General features: G+C 42.4%; 1 long non-coding RNA gene across 1 annotated transcript in view; it reads right to left on the bottom strand.

Annotated features, from left to right (window-relative positions):
- LOC311614271 overlaps nucleotides 1-20348 on the bottom strand; it is a 409943-nt gene that overhangs the window by 194339 nt on the left and 195256 nt on the right. The window lies entirely within an intron of this gene.

The raw sequence follows: 20348 nt of genomic DNA, 5'->3' as shown, positions 1-20348 counted from the left end.
CATTTGAGACACATTTTAATGCGAGACACATCCTTCTTTCTCCCTTGGCTGTTCGGAGGCTCGCTGGTCAGAATGGTGAAGAGGCGGCCTTGGGGAGGGAGCACGCTGATGAATGAGTAGCCGCTGGATCTGTCCTTGGGGAGATGGCGTCTGAGAATCTTCCCTACTCATGGAGGATTAACTCCGTCGGTCCCCCGAGCAGGACCACAGAACCACAGGCTTTGCGGAATCTTGATCAATGGGTGTGAGCTGCAGCCTCGTGACTCATCCAGGGGTGAGCTGGGGTGGGGAGATCCAGAATGAGCAGGAGAGAACTTCTGAAGAGAAGCCTAATCCCAGCCCAATGTCTAAAAGCCTCTACAGTGCTGGGGAAACTCCGTTACTCCATTGTCTCTTGCAGAGGGACCCCTTACTCCAAACACAACAACAGCAGCAACAACAACAACAACAAAAGGCTTGTTTGTTGAAAGGGCCCCAGGCATGGAGCTCAGGGGCAGGATTGGACACATCTAGAAGACTGAGTGAACGGGGCCTGCAATTAGTGAACACATATGAAGCAGACTTCATCTCTTCATCTCTCACCTTCTGGAAAAGTCCAAACTTTAAAACTAAAGTCTTGCCTGGCCAGTGTGGCTCAGAGTTGAGCACCGACCCATGAACCAAAAGGTCACTGGTTCAATTCCTGGTCAAGGCACATGCCAGGATTGTGGGCTGGATCCCCAGTAGGGTGTGTGCAGGCAATTGATGATTCTCTCTCATGGATGTTTCTATCTATCCCTCTCTCTTCTTCTCTCTCTCTAAACATCATGATTTCATTCGGTCAGACCTGGAAGTTTCTGAGCTCTCTGAAACTTGGTTTCTTGAGACAAAAGTTGGGTTCTTGAGACACTGGACGGTCTATGAGTGTGTGCTTCAACTCCATAGCACTATATTGTGAATAATTATGCTATAATTGCATTTCAAATAATGTCAGTCTATGCGTGAAACACTTTCTTAAAAAAAAAAAGTGTTACCCTATGAGTGACAATCTATGGATGATCTCTCTAGAAGGCTAAAAAGAAAGGAACTCAGAAGTTTATACATGTATAAATGTACAGGGTGGGACAAAAGTAGGTTTGCAGGTTTGTAGGTTTGTATGGAAAATAGTACAATCATTAAAAAACAATACAAGTATAAACTCAGTGTTTCATATACATGTACCCTTGTCCCACCTGTATGTATGTGTAATAAACATAGAGATATGTTAAATTTCTGGAGTATGTACATATACATATATTTATACAATTTATAATAATTATATAATTGTATGTATATGATTATATATACATTTCTGAAAAAAATATACATGTGTTTGTCTATGAAGGTCAAAATTGAGATCTCAGATGTGGATCTGCTTTATTATTTGATTACCTAGGCTTTAAAGGTTTAAGGGGAGGTAGAGTAGAATTCAGAAGTACCAAAGTTTACCCTGGCCAGGAAGCTCAGTTACTTAACAGTGTTGTCCCAATACACCAAGGTTGCGGGTTCGATCCCTGGTCAGGGAACATACAAGAAGCAACCAATGAATGCATCAATAAATGGAACAACAAATCGATGTTTCTCTCTCTCTCTGTATGTGTGTCTTTTTCTCTCTCTCTCTCTCTGTAAAAAATCAATAAATAAAAAATTTGGAGAAAGTATCAGAGTTTTCACAAACAGCCTTCTTCTTAAAGGTTTCCTGGCCAAGCTTGGATACCCTGAGAGGCTGAGGAAGTCACATGACCTTCTGGGCACATTCCACACTGTCCAAACCTTTTTGGGCTGACCCATTGCAGGCAATGAGCTCAGCAAAACAGGCAGCACCTTAGGCAAACAAGACCGCTGGACCTGAAGGACAGGCAGCCTTCCACTTGGGTTCCTGTAAGAAATGGCCGATTCAAAAATTGTTTTCTTTTCACCGAGTTAAAAATAGCGGAAACTGAAATAGCTCATCCTATGAAATAAGAGTAAAGATGTGTGTATTTTTTAAAACTGTCTTTCCTTAAAAAAAAAAATGTGTTGCATTTGACCAATCAGGCGGCTGCAGCCAGGATGGAATGTTAACCATCCCACCGGATGGCAAATTGGAGGGGAACATGCCTTTCATCTTAATTATAGGCTGGGCACGAGAATGCACTATACCCTTTGCTGTGTATGAGCTGGAGGAAACTTTCCCAGGGTATTTTTCTTTTGCATTTCTGACTCTTATTGGATTGGAAGCTCATTCATGTGACCCGGCAGGGTCCGTTTTCCATAATAAGGCTAAAAATATGCCAGCAATGTTTTCCTTAGCAAGAGTCTGTGTGTGTTCAACATGAAAGCGACAGGACTCCTTTTCCTGTGGCTCCCAGTTCCCCTTTTCCTGGAGACACTCTACTGTGATCCCACCAGGGTTATTGCTCAGATAGGCCCATAACCCGGAGTGGAACCCACAATGGAACAACTGTAGGAATGGATTCCAAGTTCCTCTAAAATACAGATTTTGCTCTTTCTTTATGGTTGTGTCTCTGATGACTCAACTTCGGTAGATCACAGGCCTGGAAATATTTTTCCTGTAAGGGGAGTGCACTGTCACTGAGTCATCCATACTGGGAACCAGGGTCTCTTATGACCAGGGATTTGTATCTAGAATGAGGGGTGATTGTAACGGAGCCCACCAATTGGATGATCAAGGGATATGAAAGTGAGCAAGGGTCTGTGCTTTTGCGTTGGGCAGAGTCCGGTTGAATTCACTGATGCCTGTATACCTTTGGTAGACTTTACTTGCCAACCTTAACTTCTTCCTCTGCAAATTGGATATATAAAGTTTTCTCAAGGATTACATGTATCAATGTATCTGATGGACTTAGCATAGCACCTAGGTTATTGTAAGGAGAGAGCCTTGTAACCTTGGTCTCATTTATAATCAATTGAGTCAACTAACCATAGATAGAGTCCATAATCCCGTGAGTAAAAATGCTCACTGTGACTAGGATTATTGTCCCTGTCTTCGTCTGATGCCTACATGTGACTCCTATTCAAACTCTTTGGACCAGGTTTGCAAATGGAGGCAGCTTTGCCCCCAAAGGAGGCATCTGTTCTTGGCTATCATATCATCGGTGTGGAGAACCAGCTGGTGAGCAGAGAATATGAGTATTGCCAGCCATTCTATGATGCACAAGACAGCTACCCCTCTCTCCGCAACAGAGAATTATCTGGACCAAAATGTCAAGAACCCTGGTATAGAACAAAGATGTCAGGATCTGTTGTTGGGGCTAGAAAGATATCACAGGAGCCATCCCAAGAACCGAATCTCGAGAGCTTCTCTCTAGGCCTCGTTCATTCCAGGGGGTGATTTGAGTGCCTGCTGGGTTTAGGGCTGCGTTAACGGAGGCTGAGACAGTCTGGGTTTCTGAAACCACTGTGCTTCCAAAGAGGCCAGGATGCTGGCTGATGGTAAGTGCCTGCAGGGAATCCCAGAGATTAGATATAAATTAGAAGCGGCTTCTCCAAAGCAAGTAAATGCATCTCCAAAGCAAGTTGACATTTTTACCTATTGAAGGGGCTTTTTTTTTTTTACCAGCTCGCAGGAAGATGTAGAAACCAGCCTGTCTATAGAGTAGCTGCTTCTTGGCCCAATCCAGGGGTTGCCAGATGCCAGGTGTGGAGAATGCTTACAAAAATGATATCCACTTAAAAGAAGTCCATGTTTTGATTGAATTCCAGAAACAAAAGTTCAGATTTTTCTCGTGAGATTCAATGAAAGGGTTTTGTCTTAGCTTCACATCTTTTAAAGCTCTGGATCTCCCTTTGCTTTTCAGGAAGTGTTAGGTGCCTCTGTCAAAATGCGAAAAGGCTGATTTCGATTTAGAGGTCTGTGTTCATGTATAATCCCATATGTTAACCGATAATAAGTTACAGTGGATACTTTTCCCTACACGTATGTACTAAGTGTTTTCAGGGTTATTCCACTTCTGGCTTGCTTCTCATGCTGATTTGTCATACTTTGCTTGTGATGGTTTTGTTCTGATGTCCCTGAAATTAATTCACCACAACCCGGTAAGGTGGTTCCATGACTGGACAAAGGGAGTCTAATCTCCTGTCACTCCAAGTCTGTGTTTATGGATCATGGCACGCTGAAAAGTTCTCAGCCGCATACTATTCTATTCTTGGCACACAGAAATTATTTTGCTAGTGTTGGCATGCTATACTATGGAGAGTGAATTTTTATCAGTACTCACACTGTCAGTGCTGCAATGACTGATTGAAACTAGGGGGGAAAAAGCCAAAGGAACGCTTAGTGCAAAAATATCTATAGAAAACTACACTGTGCATTCCTTTAATTCATAAATTAGCTTAAGAACACGCAGAGTGAATAAAGGCTGTGAAAAGGCCATTGGAAAGAGAGCCCATAGATTTTTGGATACTCCAAGGTGTGAGCTAGAGAAATTCATGTACACCCTGCTGAGTGGCCAGTAGCTCATTTCTACAAATGGAAGGATTGCCCTTCGCCATCTCATGCTATCATTCTACAATTCAGTCAAAATAACACTTCATTCCAGTGTGTGGTGTTGCATAGAAAAGAGGTCTATAATAAATGCGGAGCCCACTTGATTAAATGGTAAATTATTTCTGAGCAAAAACACCAAGAAGGACTCTATGATCCATGGACATCTGCCAGGCTCACAGGTCTGTTCTGGAAAGTGGTCACAGAGGTTCCTTCCACACATGCTGTTCTTCTTGTCATGAGAACTCACTGCATTGGTCACAAGTGATTAGATAATAGGGCCCGGGAAGCACCTAATACAAAGAGACCAATGTACATGTTGGCCAGTGGCCCCTATTATATTAATATATCTCTTTTTTAAAAAGTTTTTATTGATATTTAGAGAGAGAGGAAGGGAGAGGGTTAGAGAGAGAAACATGGATGAGAAAGAAACATCATTGATCGGCTGCTGGGGATTGATCCCACAACCAGGGCATATGCCCTGACTGGGATTCGAGCTGGTCATCTCTTTGTTCCTGGATTGATGCTCAACCACTGAGCTACAGCTGCTGGGCTATATCTCTTACATTGTAAAGTGAGTGGATGAGCCAAACTTTCTTGAGAAATGTGGTTTGAGGAGAAGTCGGCAGATGGCAGAGTGGTGGGCAAACCAAGAGGCCCATAGGAACAATAAATAACTAGAAGAGAGGAGGGATCAGAAGCCATCAAGGAAGCTAAATTCATGGAGAAATAAAAGCCTGAGGCAGTATTTGCTACAAGTAAGCCCAAATCCTGAAGTACCAGTTAATTCTTAGTAGCAAATGTCTAGCCATTGGCGACATATTCAGAAAAGAGATACCACCATCAGAAACATATATTAAAATAAAAACACCAGGTTGTAAAAGCCTCATGACTTGATAGAATATATCACACAAATAAGAATTAATGATTAGGAGAAAAAAATAACAGGTCTTCCTTAAATGGAGTACATTGTAAACAGATGCTAATTATGTGCCTATGAGCAAGTTTGATCCAATGTCTCCACTGGGGCCTTGACGTTAGTCTGATCTTGAACTCAGTGAAGTTTAAAATGCGTTAGTTAAAATGCAGTTGCATCATGGTAAGTACTGAGCTTTGACATCCCAAATTGTTTCTCTCTGTCCTCCACTTTCTCCTTTTCCTTTTCTTTTTTTTTAGGCTACAAGTATCTGGAAGATACCAACCATCACTAATTCCTCTCTGAATGCCCACTGACAGCATGATAAGGTGCCTTGTACATAGTAGGTACTTAAGAAACACACATAGATAAGGTAGTGATGAATCCCAAATAGTAGAATGACTTTCTCAAATATCTATAGTTGGGTTGAAGCACTTTATGAAATGCCTAAGGTATTTTTGACATACGAACATAATGGAAAAAATGTATGTGGGCTAGACATATTCAACATTCCCTGGACTCCCCTGGCTCTGGTTCCCCAAAGTCATTGCCGGGTCATGCATTCACCAGAGGTCAAAGCCTGGAGAATGCCTCTTTGAAGCTTCTCCGAATAAGGGTGTAATTTCAAGTTACTAATAACTCGGGAACACTTGATCTCTTTCCTTATTCTTGCCCAGATGAGTCATTTTCTTGGTAGTTTACCTTGAACTCCTCCTATTTATACACAGCAGACCAGCTGGCATGGAAAATCGTATGCATTTGTCTTTCAAATCGAAATACATTCTATATGCATTTTTTCCTCCTTGGACTATTCTTTCCCTCAAGTTTTTTTTTTTCTCCCCATTTCTTCCATGCTATTGTGTTTCTCTAAAATTAGGGAAGTTTCTTCCGGGGTGAAATCAGTCATAAATCTAACAGGAAGGCGGGGGTCTCCACCTTTGACTGTATTCATTATCTTAGAACAAAAATAACATAGAGACCCACTGCATTGTTCCCTGAAGAATCATCCAGAAGAACTTCCACTTTTCAGAGCCTCATTTGTTTTCTAAATCCCCGAAGAGAGATTTGACTCAGCAAAAAATGAGCTTTAAGCCTTCTTCAGCAGCAGCAACAGCAGCCGCGCTGTGGATGTTGGCTCAGGGACCGGCCTAGTTATTCAGCAGATACTGTCCCAGCCAAGCCCTGGAACAGCTCTAGCCACTGCCCCAAATGCTGCCTACCAACTGTTGCCTAGGTGAGGAGAGCCCTGGCCATAAATCCCTGCACCCTTCCCTTCCCCCAAACCTGCCTGATTCATTTGTTCACATGACGCCTTCCGAGTGGAAGGTCTGATTGCCTGCCTTCTGGCTTGCTTCGTCTTTCTTTCTCTTCTCTCTCTGTGTCTCTCTGTCTCTGCCTGTTTGTCTCTCTCTTCATCTGGTAAGAGAACCAGCGAAAAATGGATTTAAAGAAGACATCTGCCCCCATGAATCACTAACATACAAGCTAAGGAAAACTATCAGAGCTTATTTAAAGCTGTTTTGGGGTTCTTAAAATTTCCATTCGAAATTTTTTTTTTTCCTGAGAGTATTTTGGGCTGTGAGCAATAGTTTGCTTTCTGTGGGGTTGATTTAAAGGTTTGTCTTCTCTGGCTCTCTGTAATTGTAGGGAAGGTGATTGGTTAATGGCATGTGTCACCTGAAAGGATTGGTTGCATCAGCATTGCCATTTGTCTGAGTTGTGGCTGCCTTAACAGAATACCATGAGCTGCCTAACTTAAAGGAAACACATGCTTTTCTCACAGTTCTGGGGGCTTCCTGGTTTGTGGACAACCCACCTTCTGAGAGAGAGAGAGAGAGTCAGTCCATTGGAATGACTGTCTCTTCTTATGAGGGTACTAATCCCATCCATGAGGGCTACATCCTCATGACTTAATTACCATTAATTAATTAGTTAAGTAATTGGAGGTTAGGATTTAAGCATAATAATTTGGGTAGAGCACAGACATGGAATCCTTAGCATCCTTATATATGCCTTCTTTGATATTCTACTTTTTAAACTTTGCCTTTTTTCCTCTATCCAAGTCTCATCAATTTCCTAAATACTGCTCCTAAATGTCCTTGTCCTGAGGTTATGTTTCTTATTTTGTTGACCTATACATGCATATATTAGTTTGCTCAGAGCTTAACTATTATAGTTAAGCCTAGTTTCTAAGCTTCATTTAGATACACAGGAGACTAAATGAGATTTTAAACCTTGGGGCCTTATTCTGGGAATCAGTGGAGACAAGAGCATGGCTTTGACTTATGTAGGAGAATTGAACATAAACAAAAGATTTAGTCAAGCTGATCCCTTATTGCCCAAGGAAAGTTCCTTTTAAGGAACTGGGCTGAACCCAGGTATGCTGGCCAGGTCCAAACAAATTGAGAAAAACCTCTCAGTCCATGTTTTATTCTACTGCCTTTTGAAGAACTGCCACTGAGTAATAAAAGAAGATTTATGGCTGGTCAGTGAGTTCCCAGTCACTATGACTAGGAAAACTCCAGCCACTGAGAAAAACTTGCTAGCACTGTGACCTCATTTAAAGCACTAAATCCCTCAAAATCCCAGCATCTTCATTTATAGAATGGGGAGGTTCTGGAGAGACCAAATAAACTGTGAATAAAGACGACAGCAACAGCCATGATATTATAGTAGCCACTCTCCAAGATGGCGCCCAATGGTTCCTACCTCTTTGTATTTCTAGCCATGTGCCCCCACAGGAGGCCAGGGGTTAGCCTGTGACAAATACGGCAGCGGTGGTGATATGCCATTTCTGAGGTTAGGTCGTAAAAGTTTTGTCTTTGTCATGCTCTTTCTATGCCTGTCTATCTGTCTGTCACTCTGTCAGTCTGTCTGTCTGTCTCTCTCCCTAGGAAAAGCCATCTGCCGTGCTGGAAGCAACCCTCTGGAGAGGCCCACATGATGAGCACTAAGACCTTCTCCAACACAGTGACTTGGAAGCAGATCCTTGCGCCCTGACATGTCTTCAGATGACTGTAGCCTTGGCTAACACCTTGGAGGGCAATCTTATGAGATGCTGTGAACTGGAACTACCTGGCTAAGCTGTTCCCTGATCCTAATCCTAGACACTCTGTGACATAACACATGTTATTTTAAGTTTCAAAGTTTTGGGGTAACTCATTAAGCCTCAATAGATACCACAGTGACATAATAAATATAGCTAATCAACCAGGTCCCCTTTTCTCCTTCATAGACAGATCTTCATGGTGTTGCGAAGGTCTACACTTGGGTACAGTGATTCCAATGGAATGACTGTCCTTCTTACTCACCATATAGCTGTCTGAGACTACATTATCCACTAACGCAAACACCTGTCACTTCTGCCACGTTGTCCTGATGAAATGCCACTCCTGGCACTCGACACATGAGTCTCATTGGCAGCACTTAGGGAGACCAAGGCCTCTGATAGAAACAGCTGTCTGTTTGTCTTTGTTGCTGCTGATACTGCACCACTGCGCCGGGTTTGTTGCCTTGGTTCTGAGTCAACATGGTTTCCATGAATGACATCCAGTGTTAACCTGCAAAGCCATGCCTAGAACACGCACAAGGACTGGGACCATGAAGGACACTGACAAACTCTCATCATTCACACATCAGCCCTGAATCACTTCTTCCATCAACCCCCAACCCCCAAAAGTTGGGGACTTTTCTTACCATTTAAGACCTTGCCTTTCTCTGCTTCCCTAATTCTGGCTTTCTGTCCTTCGGGTCACCTTCAATACACAATCCTACTCTGTTTCACTTGGCCATGGGATCATTCTCTCTTGGAGCTGCCTCCATGGGTCGAGATCTGGCCATATTTGCCTTGGCACTATGAGCTGGACTCGGAAAAATTCTAGATTTGTTGCCTGTTCTCACCTTTTAAATGTTGCCTCTGAGTACCTGATCTGAGCAAGATCCAGGCTCTGCCTCTTAGCTCTTCCATATGGCCCAATCTGGACCATTCACTCATCATCAGTCTGGGCCAGGATGGCTCCTGCTCTTTTCTCCATCCTCCCATTTTCTAGTTTTGTCTTGTTGCTTAAGCTGAAGCCCTGTGATAATGCTGGTAGACCCCAAAGAGAGACCGCAGTGGTTCTCAACTGGGGTTGGCATTCAAATCATTTGGAAAACTTAAAAACCATTCAGGTGCCCAGGTCCTCTCTGAGACCAATGAAATGAGAATATCCGGGTATACAGGGCTCAGGCATGAATATTTATGAAAACCTTCCCAGTTGATTTTCCCAAGTAGTCAGGTTATAAAATGTACAGCTATAGCTGAGCAAGTTCAAATGCTATACTTGCTAAACCAAAACCATCTGGGGGCCAGATTCCCACTGGGGTGGCCAGTTTGTGACGTCTGAGGAGAGGGTGAGTTGACAGCCTCGCTGGGAAGCCAGGGGCTTTGTTTGTGTGTATTCCACAGGATGCTCCCGGGCGGGCAGAGGAAACAGGGAGCAGATAATTCAGAAGCCACCAGCCAGTGCCCATGCTCTCGGGGCAGCCCTGCACCAAGAGGACAGCTGATAACCTGCAAGTAATTATATGTTTATGGCGAGCGAGTCCTTGATGAAAGATGGCGTCGCGCACATGTGGTGTTTAGAGAAAGTCTTTGCAGAGTTTTTGACTTGGCACTCAGAATCCCGAACCAAGGCTAATGGTATTTTCCTGCATAACATTTGGTTTGTGCACATGGAGATTCGAGAGAGAGTGAGTGTCGAAGCCATAAGAAAGAAGGACTCGGAAGCTGCCCATTGGAGGAGAATCAACGTACAAATATAGTTCTAAACCTAAACATGTCAGTGGCCATATTCCGTTCCAGTTGTTAGCTATAAATATCACTTCGGGAATATGGATTTGATCTTTCAATTAGTGTGAACAGCTGGATTCTTCAGATGAATAAAAGATGATTTGAATTACTTTCAAATGTATGTCCTGTAACACATCTTTTATATAATAACAACAGCACCTTTAAGGGATACTAATATCATAGCAAGTGCTTCCTGAATTGTAAAAAGTATTTTGACAGAGCAGTTCACGATGTGTTAATATAGCCATTGTCACTGTTCTGCTGGTTAATTAATAGAAATTGTATTGATAACTTTTAAAGATTTTATTTAGTTCTATTCATAAGCTAGATGCGTGGGGATGAATTACACTCCATTGACAGTCTTGACTGAAAAAAATGTATATATTGAAAAAATATTATTCATACTCAATATATATGAATATTGACAACAGGAAATGCAGTTTTTGAAATTGGGAGTTTTAAAAATTATCTCAATATTCTAGACTCATTCTGGTTGATAGTCCAGGTTATGAGGGAAGGGGAGAGCTCTTAGTGAGGTACAGAAGGTCTGTTGGTTCCTAAAAGTACAGGCCTTTCTTTTTTGTGACTTGAAGAAGAATATCTTGCAATTCGGTCAATCATTTGATATTTACTAGAGTGTGAAACAAAGACCCCAGGATATATGGCTTATATCCCAAGAAATGCTTCCTAGAAACCTAGAGGTCTTTAAAGGCAGAAAAATAACTCACTAAAGTATTTTTTTTCTCTAAGGGTCTGAACGAGAAAAGACAACTCTCGCAAAGGAGACCTTTTTCGTGTCTGAGGGACACATAAAACATGGCGCCTTAGAAGAACTTCCCGTTCAGAGGGAAGGTAACATTACTTGGCAATGACAGTGTCCAAAAACTAACCAAGCTTGTGGAAAACAAGCACGAGTCCTTTCCTTGGAAGGCCTTTGGGAAAATATGTCTCCAACGGTTCCCTTGGAGCCAGTATTTCAGAGACAACATAGGAACCACATGTCCTTTCTCTTACATGTCCACTGATGTCTAACGTGGGAGTTCCTAACAACCAGGTTGTCCTAAAAGCAGCTGATCTCATTCCCTGTGGGCACCGAGTTCCTCTTTCCTAAAATCCTGGATGAGTCCAGAAGCTCTGGCGCTGCCCCCTGTCCAACCCTTCCCTGCCTACAGGCATCCCGAGGGGACCCACAGGGACCTACAGACCCTGCTGCCACTGAGCAAAGGAACAGCCTCTCTTGCTATCAGACATCTCCAGGAATGCGGATGCAACAGTTAGCTCTCTCTGCAGCCTCTTGTGGTTAAGATGAATAGCATTCTTTCAATTGCTGCAGATATGAAATACCCTCCGTCTTCGAGTCAACAATTAAAATCTCAGGGTCCATTTTTTGCAGGACATGCTGAAAATGTTTGAGTTGAGGGGGAGGGGGGTGGTGGGGTTAAAGCATTTTAAACTTGAGTGATATGTCTATTTATTCTGTGTCTACACATTGTAAATGAAAGATTATTTTTCAGTGATTGAGTTTTCTTATGGTAGAGAACGTCAAGACAGGTGGTATGCTCTCCAAATAAAATAGTTTTTATGACATGAACTGGATATTTGGCAAAGTTCATTTTTGTTAATGCAAAATGGATGGACTCAGCTTCTCTCCTCCTCAGTCCCCTCATCTGGAAAATGGAGATAATCATGCTATCTGCATGTCTGGTCCCACCCTATTTTTCCTTAGGAATTTAGAAGCAGAGCCAAAAGGAAGTGTCTAACCTTTTCTGTGGATTTGCTTTCTCAGGAACCTTTTCTCCTGCCCCCCCGCCCCCCTGCCCCCCCCCCGCTTTTTTTTTTTTTAATTCTATACCTCCAACCCCCATCCACCACTACCTCCCTAGAGCACTTCCCTCAATGACTCTTCCTAGGTTCCTAACAGTATCGCCCAGTCTCCCTCTTTCACTCTTCCCTGCATGCTACTCTTTCCCCCGGAGTGACCTTCTTCCTCAGCCACATTAGCTGCCTCTGTTCTTTGAAGGATCAGTTCAAGTACCACCCACTCTAGGGTCCTTGAGAGATCCGTCAGATAGAGATGCTGTGCCCCTGACATGTTGCCAGCCTCTGCCGATCGCAAGGACCCTCCCAGCATTCTGTGCGCACCATTGCCATAGCCCTGTCATGCTGAACCCTAACTGCTGGTTTATAAGCCTGACATGACCATATTTATGACATTATATATGTTTTGATTCTGTAGGTTCTGGCAGAGTGCCTGACTCAGAGTAAGTCTTACTAAATGCCCACTGATTCAACCAATCAACTTCATAAAAATCAGTCAAATATTTTGCACATCATCTGATACTAATTATCTGCCTCTTTGGATTCTCTTAAAAAAAAAAAAAGTATTACACTCCAAAGAACAAATGCATGGAGGAAATATCCATCCACTGATACTTCTCTGTTGAATAACCAACTGGAGGAGCTGATGTGAAAGAATGCAGGAACTCTGTGCACTATCTTTGTGTGCTGAGTTCTCCCATCCTATGATTTTGGGGTAAAATAGGTAAGTGATAACATGGAAAGTTACTTGCTAAAATAGCCCTTACTAGATCTTAAAAGATGTGTTTAAGACGGCCAAAGCTACATTGGCCAGATAAACCTATTCCTTTCAGGAAGCTGAGCAGCGGTCCAAATTAGCTTGGCCACCAGGAAGGAGACTGGTTTTCCATGGGAAACAAGGTAGGAGGAAGGCTACCATGTACCAGCAGCAACGTTTTGATAAGTGGGACCAGAGCCTAAGAGGTAGGACACAATATTTCCTAGTTTGCCTTGGAGAGCTCCAATTTATGAGGGTTGAGGTACACTTATTTGTAGCATCCTATTTCTTTCTTCAAGGTGTCCCAGGTGGAAGAGTGATGGTCACTGTATTGAAAGGAGGAAAAAGAGAGCAGCTCACATGCATATGGATCTGCCTGCTCATGAGAGCTCCAGGCATTCCTCTCATTTCCTGTCCCCTGTCCACTGAGAAAGACCGTCTCTCCTCTGATAGGCACACTAACTAGATCACTTTGCACCAAGGACACTCACTTCACTTTTAACTAGTCAAATATCATTCTTCCATTGTCTCTTTCATTGGGTAATTTTGAATAAACTATATTAATGATTTCGTTAATTAAATTGTGTAAGTAAAATGAATGGTAATTTGAGTGACCTATAACCATGGGGGTTGTTTGCCTTTGCATTTCGTCATTTTGTTGAAACTATTTGAAGTAGAAGAATACAGACTCTTCCCCAGAGATGATAATTCTTGTTTGGTCTTCCAAAATCACAAATACCAGCAAATCCAGAGGAAAATGGACAGGATCACATAGGCACAAAAAGTGGCAGAGAAGAATTCTTCATAGCTGGCTACTTCTGTCCAAATTAAAGGTTAGGTCTTCCCAGTTTAAAGAAATAGCTAGTTGTGGTTGGTCTTGAACATGGTATGGGGTCAAGACTAGGGAAAGGACAGCCACAGTGATTCTGAGCTCATCATTTAAATTGAACCCTATGGGATCCGTACACATGTGCAAACCACCCTGGGAAAATGTGAAAGTTCAAGCTGCAGAGTTTTCCTGTTTCAAGGGCAACAACCAAAGGTTTTATCAGGCAACTGGGGTGATCTGGTATATGAAGGGAGAACATGCAGTTATGGGGGCAGCTCAGATAAGTTGGGAGGATCTCAAAAATGAGCAGTTATGTGTTGTTACCCTGACTTGCTGATGCTGTAGCATCAAGAAACTTGATAGACTCTTCCAGCTGCAGAAAGACCCTGCATGAGACAGACAAGCCTGGGTGGAAGGTGGCGTGCCCGGAAGAGTATTTATTGAGTGTCTACTCTTCTAAGGACTGTGCTCATCGGAAAACATGGGGCCAACAGGCCCCTGTCCACATGGAAGTTGTATTCTAATTCATCAGAAAGAGTTATCAGAAAGAGTTACCAAAAAGATATTTAGGTAGTGACAAGGTAGTAGAGAAGAGGAAAGTAGGTAAGGGGGTCGGAATTATGACTGTTATTACAGATAAGATGATCAGGAAATGGGGGGGAGGGTTGTTCCTGGGAAGAGATTTCAGCTGGTATATAGGTCTCAAGGAGGCACGGCTGGTATTTCAAGTAATAACAATCTATGTGACGCATCATAGTGACTTAGAAAAGATAGAAAGAAAGCATATGGGCCAGAACCCATGGGCGTTGTAAGACAAGTCATGTCAGGAGACTATTATGCTCTCTACAGAGAAGATGGCAGTAGAATAATTGGATCAGCTAAGGGCTGGTGTTGAAAAGGATATTTTCCAATTTGAGATATATTTTTAAAGCTGAGCAGACAAATTGCCTTATGAATTAGTTACAAAAGGTAAGAGCAAAAGAAGAGTTTAAGGAGACATGCTGCCAGGGAATCCACCAATCTGATTTGAACTCTTGCTGGGACAATCTCCATCTCATGTGAAGGTTGGTGACAACAGAGGCAGACAGCTGGGGGAATTGAGGAGGAAATGAGTGAGACCAAGTTTCCTCCCAGTTCCTCCTGCTAAGCATTCTTTGCCAGACAAAGGGAACAGTCACGCTCTGAAGACACAGATGTGGAGTTGCCGAAATACGAGGAATATATAATTAGGGCCTCCATCCGTAAAGGCAATTTTTCAAGTTGCCTCGAGTGATAGGCCAAGAATATGGTTGTGGCTGTTAAACAAGAAACTGTGAGACGGAAAGAGCACAGAGATATGTTTCTAGGAGATAAAATGGCCTAGATTCAGATGGCCATGAACTAACAACGTAGTTGGCTTTGACCCTAGCCGTGGAATTGATCACAAGCACATAGACCCAAAGAAAATAGACCGGCAGCCTACTAAATTTTTAAGTGAGCTGTACTGCCAAGAAAACCCTCCGACTGGCCAAAAGAGCCAGTATTTCTCAAATCCTAAGATAATCCCAAGGATCCAGGAATCACATCAACAGGAAGTGGGCTGCTCAAGTGGTCAGGCCCCAGAAATTGCATCCTTTCCAAAGTCTATCTCCATGGAAGACAACAGACAAGGGAAACCCATTCATAGGTTAGAACCAGGGGCGGGTGTTCTCATTAGCCGACCCAGGAACACCTTTCACGGCCAGGACAGGTTGTCCTTGTTCTTCATGCCAGCGGGTTCTGATATGTGCCACGTACCAGCGATTTCTGCGTGTTTCACATTGCCTTTTTTGCCAAATGGAAGTTTTTTAAAAATATATTTTTATTGATTTCAGAAAGGAAGGGAGAGGGAGAGAGAGATAGAAACATCAATGGTGAGAGAGAATCACTGATTGACTGCCTCCTATACACCCCCTACCGGGGATTGAGCCTGAAACCTGGGTGTGTGCCCTGACTGGGAATCAAAACCAGCGTGACCTCCTGGTTCCTAGGTTGATGTTCAACCATTGAGTCACACCGGCTGAGCCCAAATGGAAGTTTTATTTCATTTATCCAGTTCTCTACTCTCGTCTGTAAATGGAAGTGTCAGGCATCCTGTCTTCTCCCAGAAAGGGAACCTGAAGCCAAAGCATGCATGCTATGACTTTATCAAGATTGTGAATCATGGGAACAGGACTGCAAGGCAAAGGGAGTGAATTAGGTAAGGAGGGAGAGCCCACATAAGGTTAATGTATTGAGTTGGCTGCAGCTAAGTACATATATTCATTGTATCATACAGGGCTGTCCTTTGGGAAGCCATATAAAGTGTCTGGTAGGTGTACCCAGTTGAGATGGAGGGATGGAGTATGACAGAAGAAAAAGTTTTTTTTCATTAGCTCTTGTCTCCCAGCAGTCAAAAGTTGACCCTTTGGAACTCCTCACTTTTGCATTCTGAATTGTGAATACATAGGCATCAAATACAACCTACGTTGTCCACAGGGTAAGAGAAGAGGTGAGGTGGTGTCAGATTGCAACTAGATGCTGTTGATAAAATCCTACTGAGAGTATGGTGTGATAATAGTAGACCAAACAAAGAGGCGAATGAAGCTGAGTGTATATAAGAGGTATCTAAAACACTTGAACAATACTCTTAGAATGGGAAAGAGCATACAGGGCACAGGGACACAGGGCAGTAAGTGCCACTACTAAAATTCAGTCAAGGATTTATAGAGATAATTAAGTGAAATAATGCACAAGTATGGAATACAATCTGCTTCTAATGAATGCTAAGTAATATCAATGTGACTGGAGAATGTTTTGAGTGATATATGTCATTTCCTCAAGAGAAGTAACAGGCAGAGTGCTAGCCATAGTGCCTAAAAGTCTTTCTAGATCCTCCACTCCCACCCCAAAGCTTTAAGCTCTTAGAAGATTTTAGGTGATTTGTGGGGAGATATATGGGAAATATGTGAGGAGACACAGGAAATATTGGAGGAACAAGGAGGAGAATAGATTTTTCTCTTTCCCATATTCTCCCAGTAGATGGAGATACTAAATCTTGAGGGATGGGTGAAGGGAAGAGGGGAAAAAAAGATGGGAGAGACTTGGTGTATTCTGGGGCCATGAATAACCAGGATTGGTCTTCTGACAGCACTGGACATTGGAAAATAAATAACCCATCAGTTACTCTTCTTTTCCTTACCAGCTTGTTATCTATCAGTCTTTCTTTTGGGAAAACATCTTGGAAAAATTTTGACTCTCCTCTTTAGCACCCATCCCATATCACAGTGGTCGGCAAACTCATTAGTCAACAGAGCCAAATATCAATAGGACAACGATTGAAATTTCTTTGGAGAGCCAAATTTTTTAAACTTAAACTTCTTCTAACACCACTTCTTCAAAATAGACTCCCCCAGGCTGTGATATTTTGTGGAAGAGCCTCACTCAAGGGGCCAAAGAGCCGCATGTGGCTTGAGAGCCGCAGTTTGCCGACCACAGCCATATCCAATCAGATTATCTTCTAGTTCTACCTTCAGGATTGGACAAGATTTTGCCAATTCCAAATAGTGAGTCAGATCTGAATTATTACAATAGCCCCCTCTTATCTCTTTTCTGAATTATTCCAGTAGTCTTCTAAGAGGCTTCCTTGCCTCTGCCCTTGACCTTGTCTTCCTGCATTCATTCTCAGCCCAGGAGCCACAGTGAGCCTGTTAAAACTCAACTCAGTCTATACCACTTCCTTCCTCCTTAAAACCCTCCAGTGGCTGCCACCTCACTCTGAGTGAATGTATATGGGATCTGGATCCATATGGCCACTGCCACTTTATCTTTCAATACTGACCTTCACTGACCTCAGCCACTCTGACTGCCTCATCACTATTCTTCGAACTCTCCAGTGTACTCCTCCTCTGTGTCTCAGTTAAAATAGTCACCCTTTCCCCCAGCCACTGTTATGGTGGTCATATAATTTCTTGTTCAAATGAGGATATTTGTAAGAATGAACTGAGGTGCTATCAATATGTATACCAGGAAAACAGACATACACTCCCTACACTCACCCCAATGTTGTTCTCCACTTCTCTGACTGTATCAAAGCATTTATTTCTTGACTTTTTGGTTTCAATATTTGGACTGCATGCTCTATGAGGACAAAGGCATCATTTTGCTCATCACTTTATCCCTAGAGCCTCACTGGTGCCACTTCATAAACATTTATTAAATGAATGAGTGAAAAAGCCTGACTTAGTGGTAGGACTCTAGTTTATGGTATTGGTTACAGTGGTGTGAACCAGCTGAGGACTCAGTTGTGTAATCTAAGGGAAATCTGTAAATGTGAGAGCACTCATGATCATCAAAGTCATGGGCTCATTCAGGGGGCACAGTAGAGACTCAGAAGAACAGAGGACCCGGGATTTGGCCTTGAGGAACACCAATGTTGAAAGTTCTAATCAAGGCCATTCAAGGGCAGCCAGAGCAGGAGAAAGGAAAGAGAAGGAAGTCACAGAAGATAGAAACTAGGGAAGAAGTATTTGCAGAATGGAGGGTATACTCAGCCATGTCAACCACCGTGTCAAATACTAAGTGGTCAAGTAATGCAAGAAATAAAACATGTGCATATGATTTAGTAACACAAATACAGGTGATTCTACTGAACTGTTTTAAAGAAACTGAAGAGAAGAGATGATACATTTAAATAACTCTGAGCATTTCATTTTACGAAAATCCATGTCTGAGATCAGCTCTGATTGGAGGGTCCATGGGAACCACAGTCATGGAAGAAAGACATGCATTGTTACAAGGGAACCCAGACATTGGTATCTCATTCATCCCTTTCCTTCCCAATGACTCATGTATTTAACCATCTCAAAAACTGACCTTAGGATGCATGAAAGTTTTGTCCTTGGTTTTTCTATGTGCAAAACTTTATTTTTATTTTCTTGTTTTTTCCCTTTTCATTGAATTTATTGGGGGTGACACAGGTCAACAAAATTACACAGGTTTCAGGTGTAAAATTCCACACACATCATCTGTACACTGTAGTGTGTGTTCACCATCCCAAGTCAAGTCTCCTTCCATCCCCATTTCTCCCCCTATACTATGTTTAGAACTTGAGATGCAATGACTTGGGTATATTTTCATTTAAAAATATGGTTTGCTTATTTTGCTATTTCGAGTTGGATAAAGTTAACAATTTTAAGGGGTTTGTTTTTTTCTCATTTTCTCCCTTTAAGCTCTTTTATTTCCTCACTGTCTCAATAAACATCCTTGTGTTTATGACTAAGGGGGTGATTCACTCCTCCAGTGTAGTAGGTGCCAAAAGGCTTCACATTGTTTTTCTTTACACAGCACTAGAAAACTAACAAATTTCAGGCCGTTTATTGAAATAACTGGTCAACAAAGAGCAAAAATAAATTCAAGCCAGTATAGTCAGTCACATAGGTTATTTGAATAAAAGGATAATCAGGCAGAGTAGTTCAAGAAGATGGTATTGGTTCTTGCATAAGAATGATTCTCTAGTTCCCAAATAAAACCTACAAGTGAAATGTTCATGCTATGTGGCCCCTTACATGGAGGTAAAAAATTCTCCATGTCGAACAGATTCTCATGGATTCTTTTTCTAATGAAATGAAAATATGCAATTCTATTGAGTTTCGAAGTGACTTTCAGTCAAGTTCCAACAGAAGTTATATTTACTTTAAAATGATAATAATAATAAGCCCAACTCTACTTCCTGTTCCTCAGTATAAGCATACCAACAATGTGGGAATGTAGGAAAGTAAAGAGAAAAAGAAAATTGTTCACAGGCAGAGAAAATCATGCAATGCCTGTAACAGCATGTTCATGGATAATGATACTCCAACACCACCTCTTTTTTTTTTTGTAATGTTTTTATTGATTTCAGAGATGAAGGGAGAGGGAGAGAGAGAAAAGCATCAATGATGAGAGAGAATCACGGATCAGCTGCCTCCTGCAAAGCCCACACTGGGGATTGAGTCCACAATCTGGGCATGTACCCTGACCAGGAATCAAACTGTGACCTCCTGGTTCATAGGTCAATGCTCAACCACTAAGCCACGCTGGCTGAGGCCACCTCTTTTTCAAAGGGGTGGAATTTAGTGAACAAAATAAACTGAAGAATAAAATATATCCAGAGACATGGAAGCATGGAAGAGACTGATGAATCTCAGAGAGAGGGGGCAGGGGGAGGGAGGGAGATTCACCAAAGAATTTAAATGCATGTATACGTAACCCATAGACACAGAACAGTGTGGTGAAGGCCTGGGAAAGGGGCAGAAGCGGGTCATTGGGGGAAAATAGGAACATCTGTAATATTTTCAATAATAAAGATAAATTTTTTAAGAAAAAGACACTTTCATATAATTAAAAGAAAGGGGTGGGTGGCGTAACCGTACTGACAGTGATAGGACTGATGCAGGGGCTTCCTGGAGATGATCATGGGAAATGGATTCTCCCATCCCCATTCCATATGGCACAGTTTGGAGTCAAATGACAGGCAATGTCACGAAAGGTCATGTGATAAGTGGCAATTGAATGGAATAGTCCAGAGAAGGTGTCCTTCAGGCTGGGACAGACAACATGGGTAGGACTGAGGTGTGAGAAGACCAGTGAGGGACTTTCAGACACTGACTGAGTGAGCCAGCTTGGACTGTTCCATGAAACCCTACTTCAGATTCC

The sequence above is a fragment of the Pipistrellus hanaki genome (genome assembly GCF_964339955.1).
Source record: "Pipistrellus hanaki genome assembly, chromosome: 20".
NCBI classification, from domain to species: domain Eukaryota; kingdom Metazoa; phylum Chordata; class Mammalia; order Chiroptera; family Vespertilionidae; genus Pipistrellus; species Pipistrellus hanaki.
Note: the sequence above shows the minus strand (reverse complement) of the source record. Positions and strands in the feature narration are given on the sequence as shown.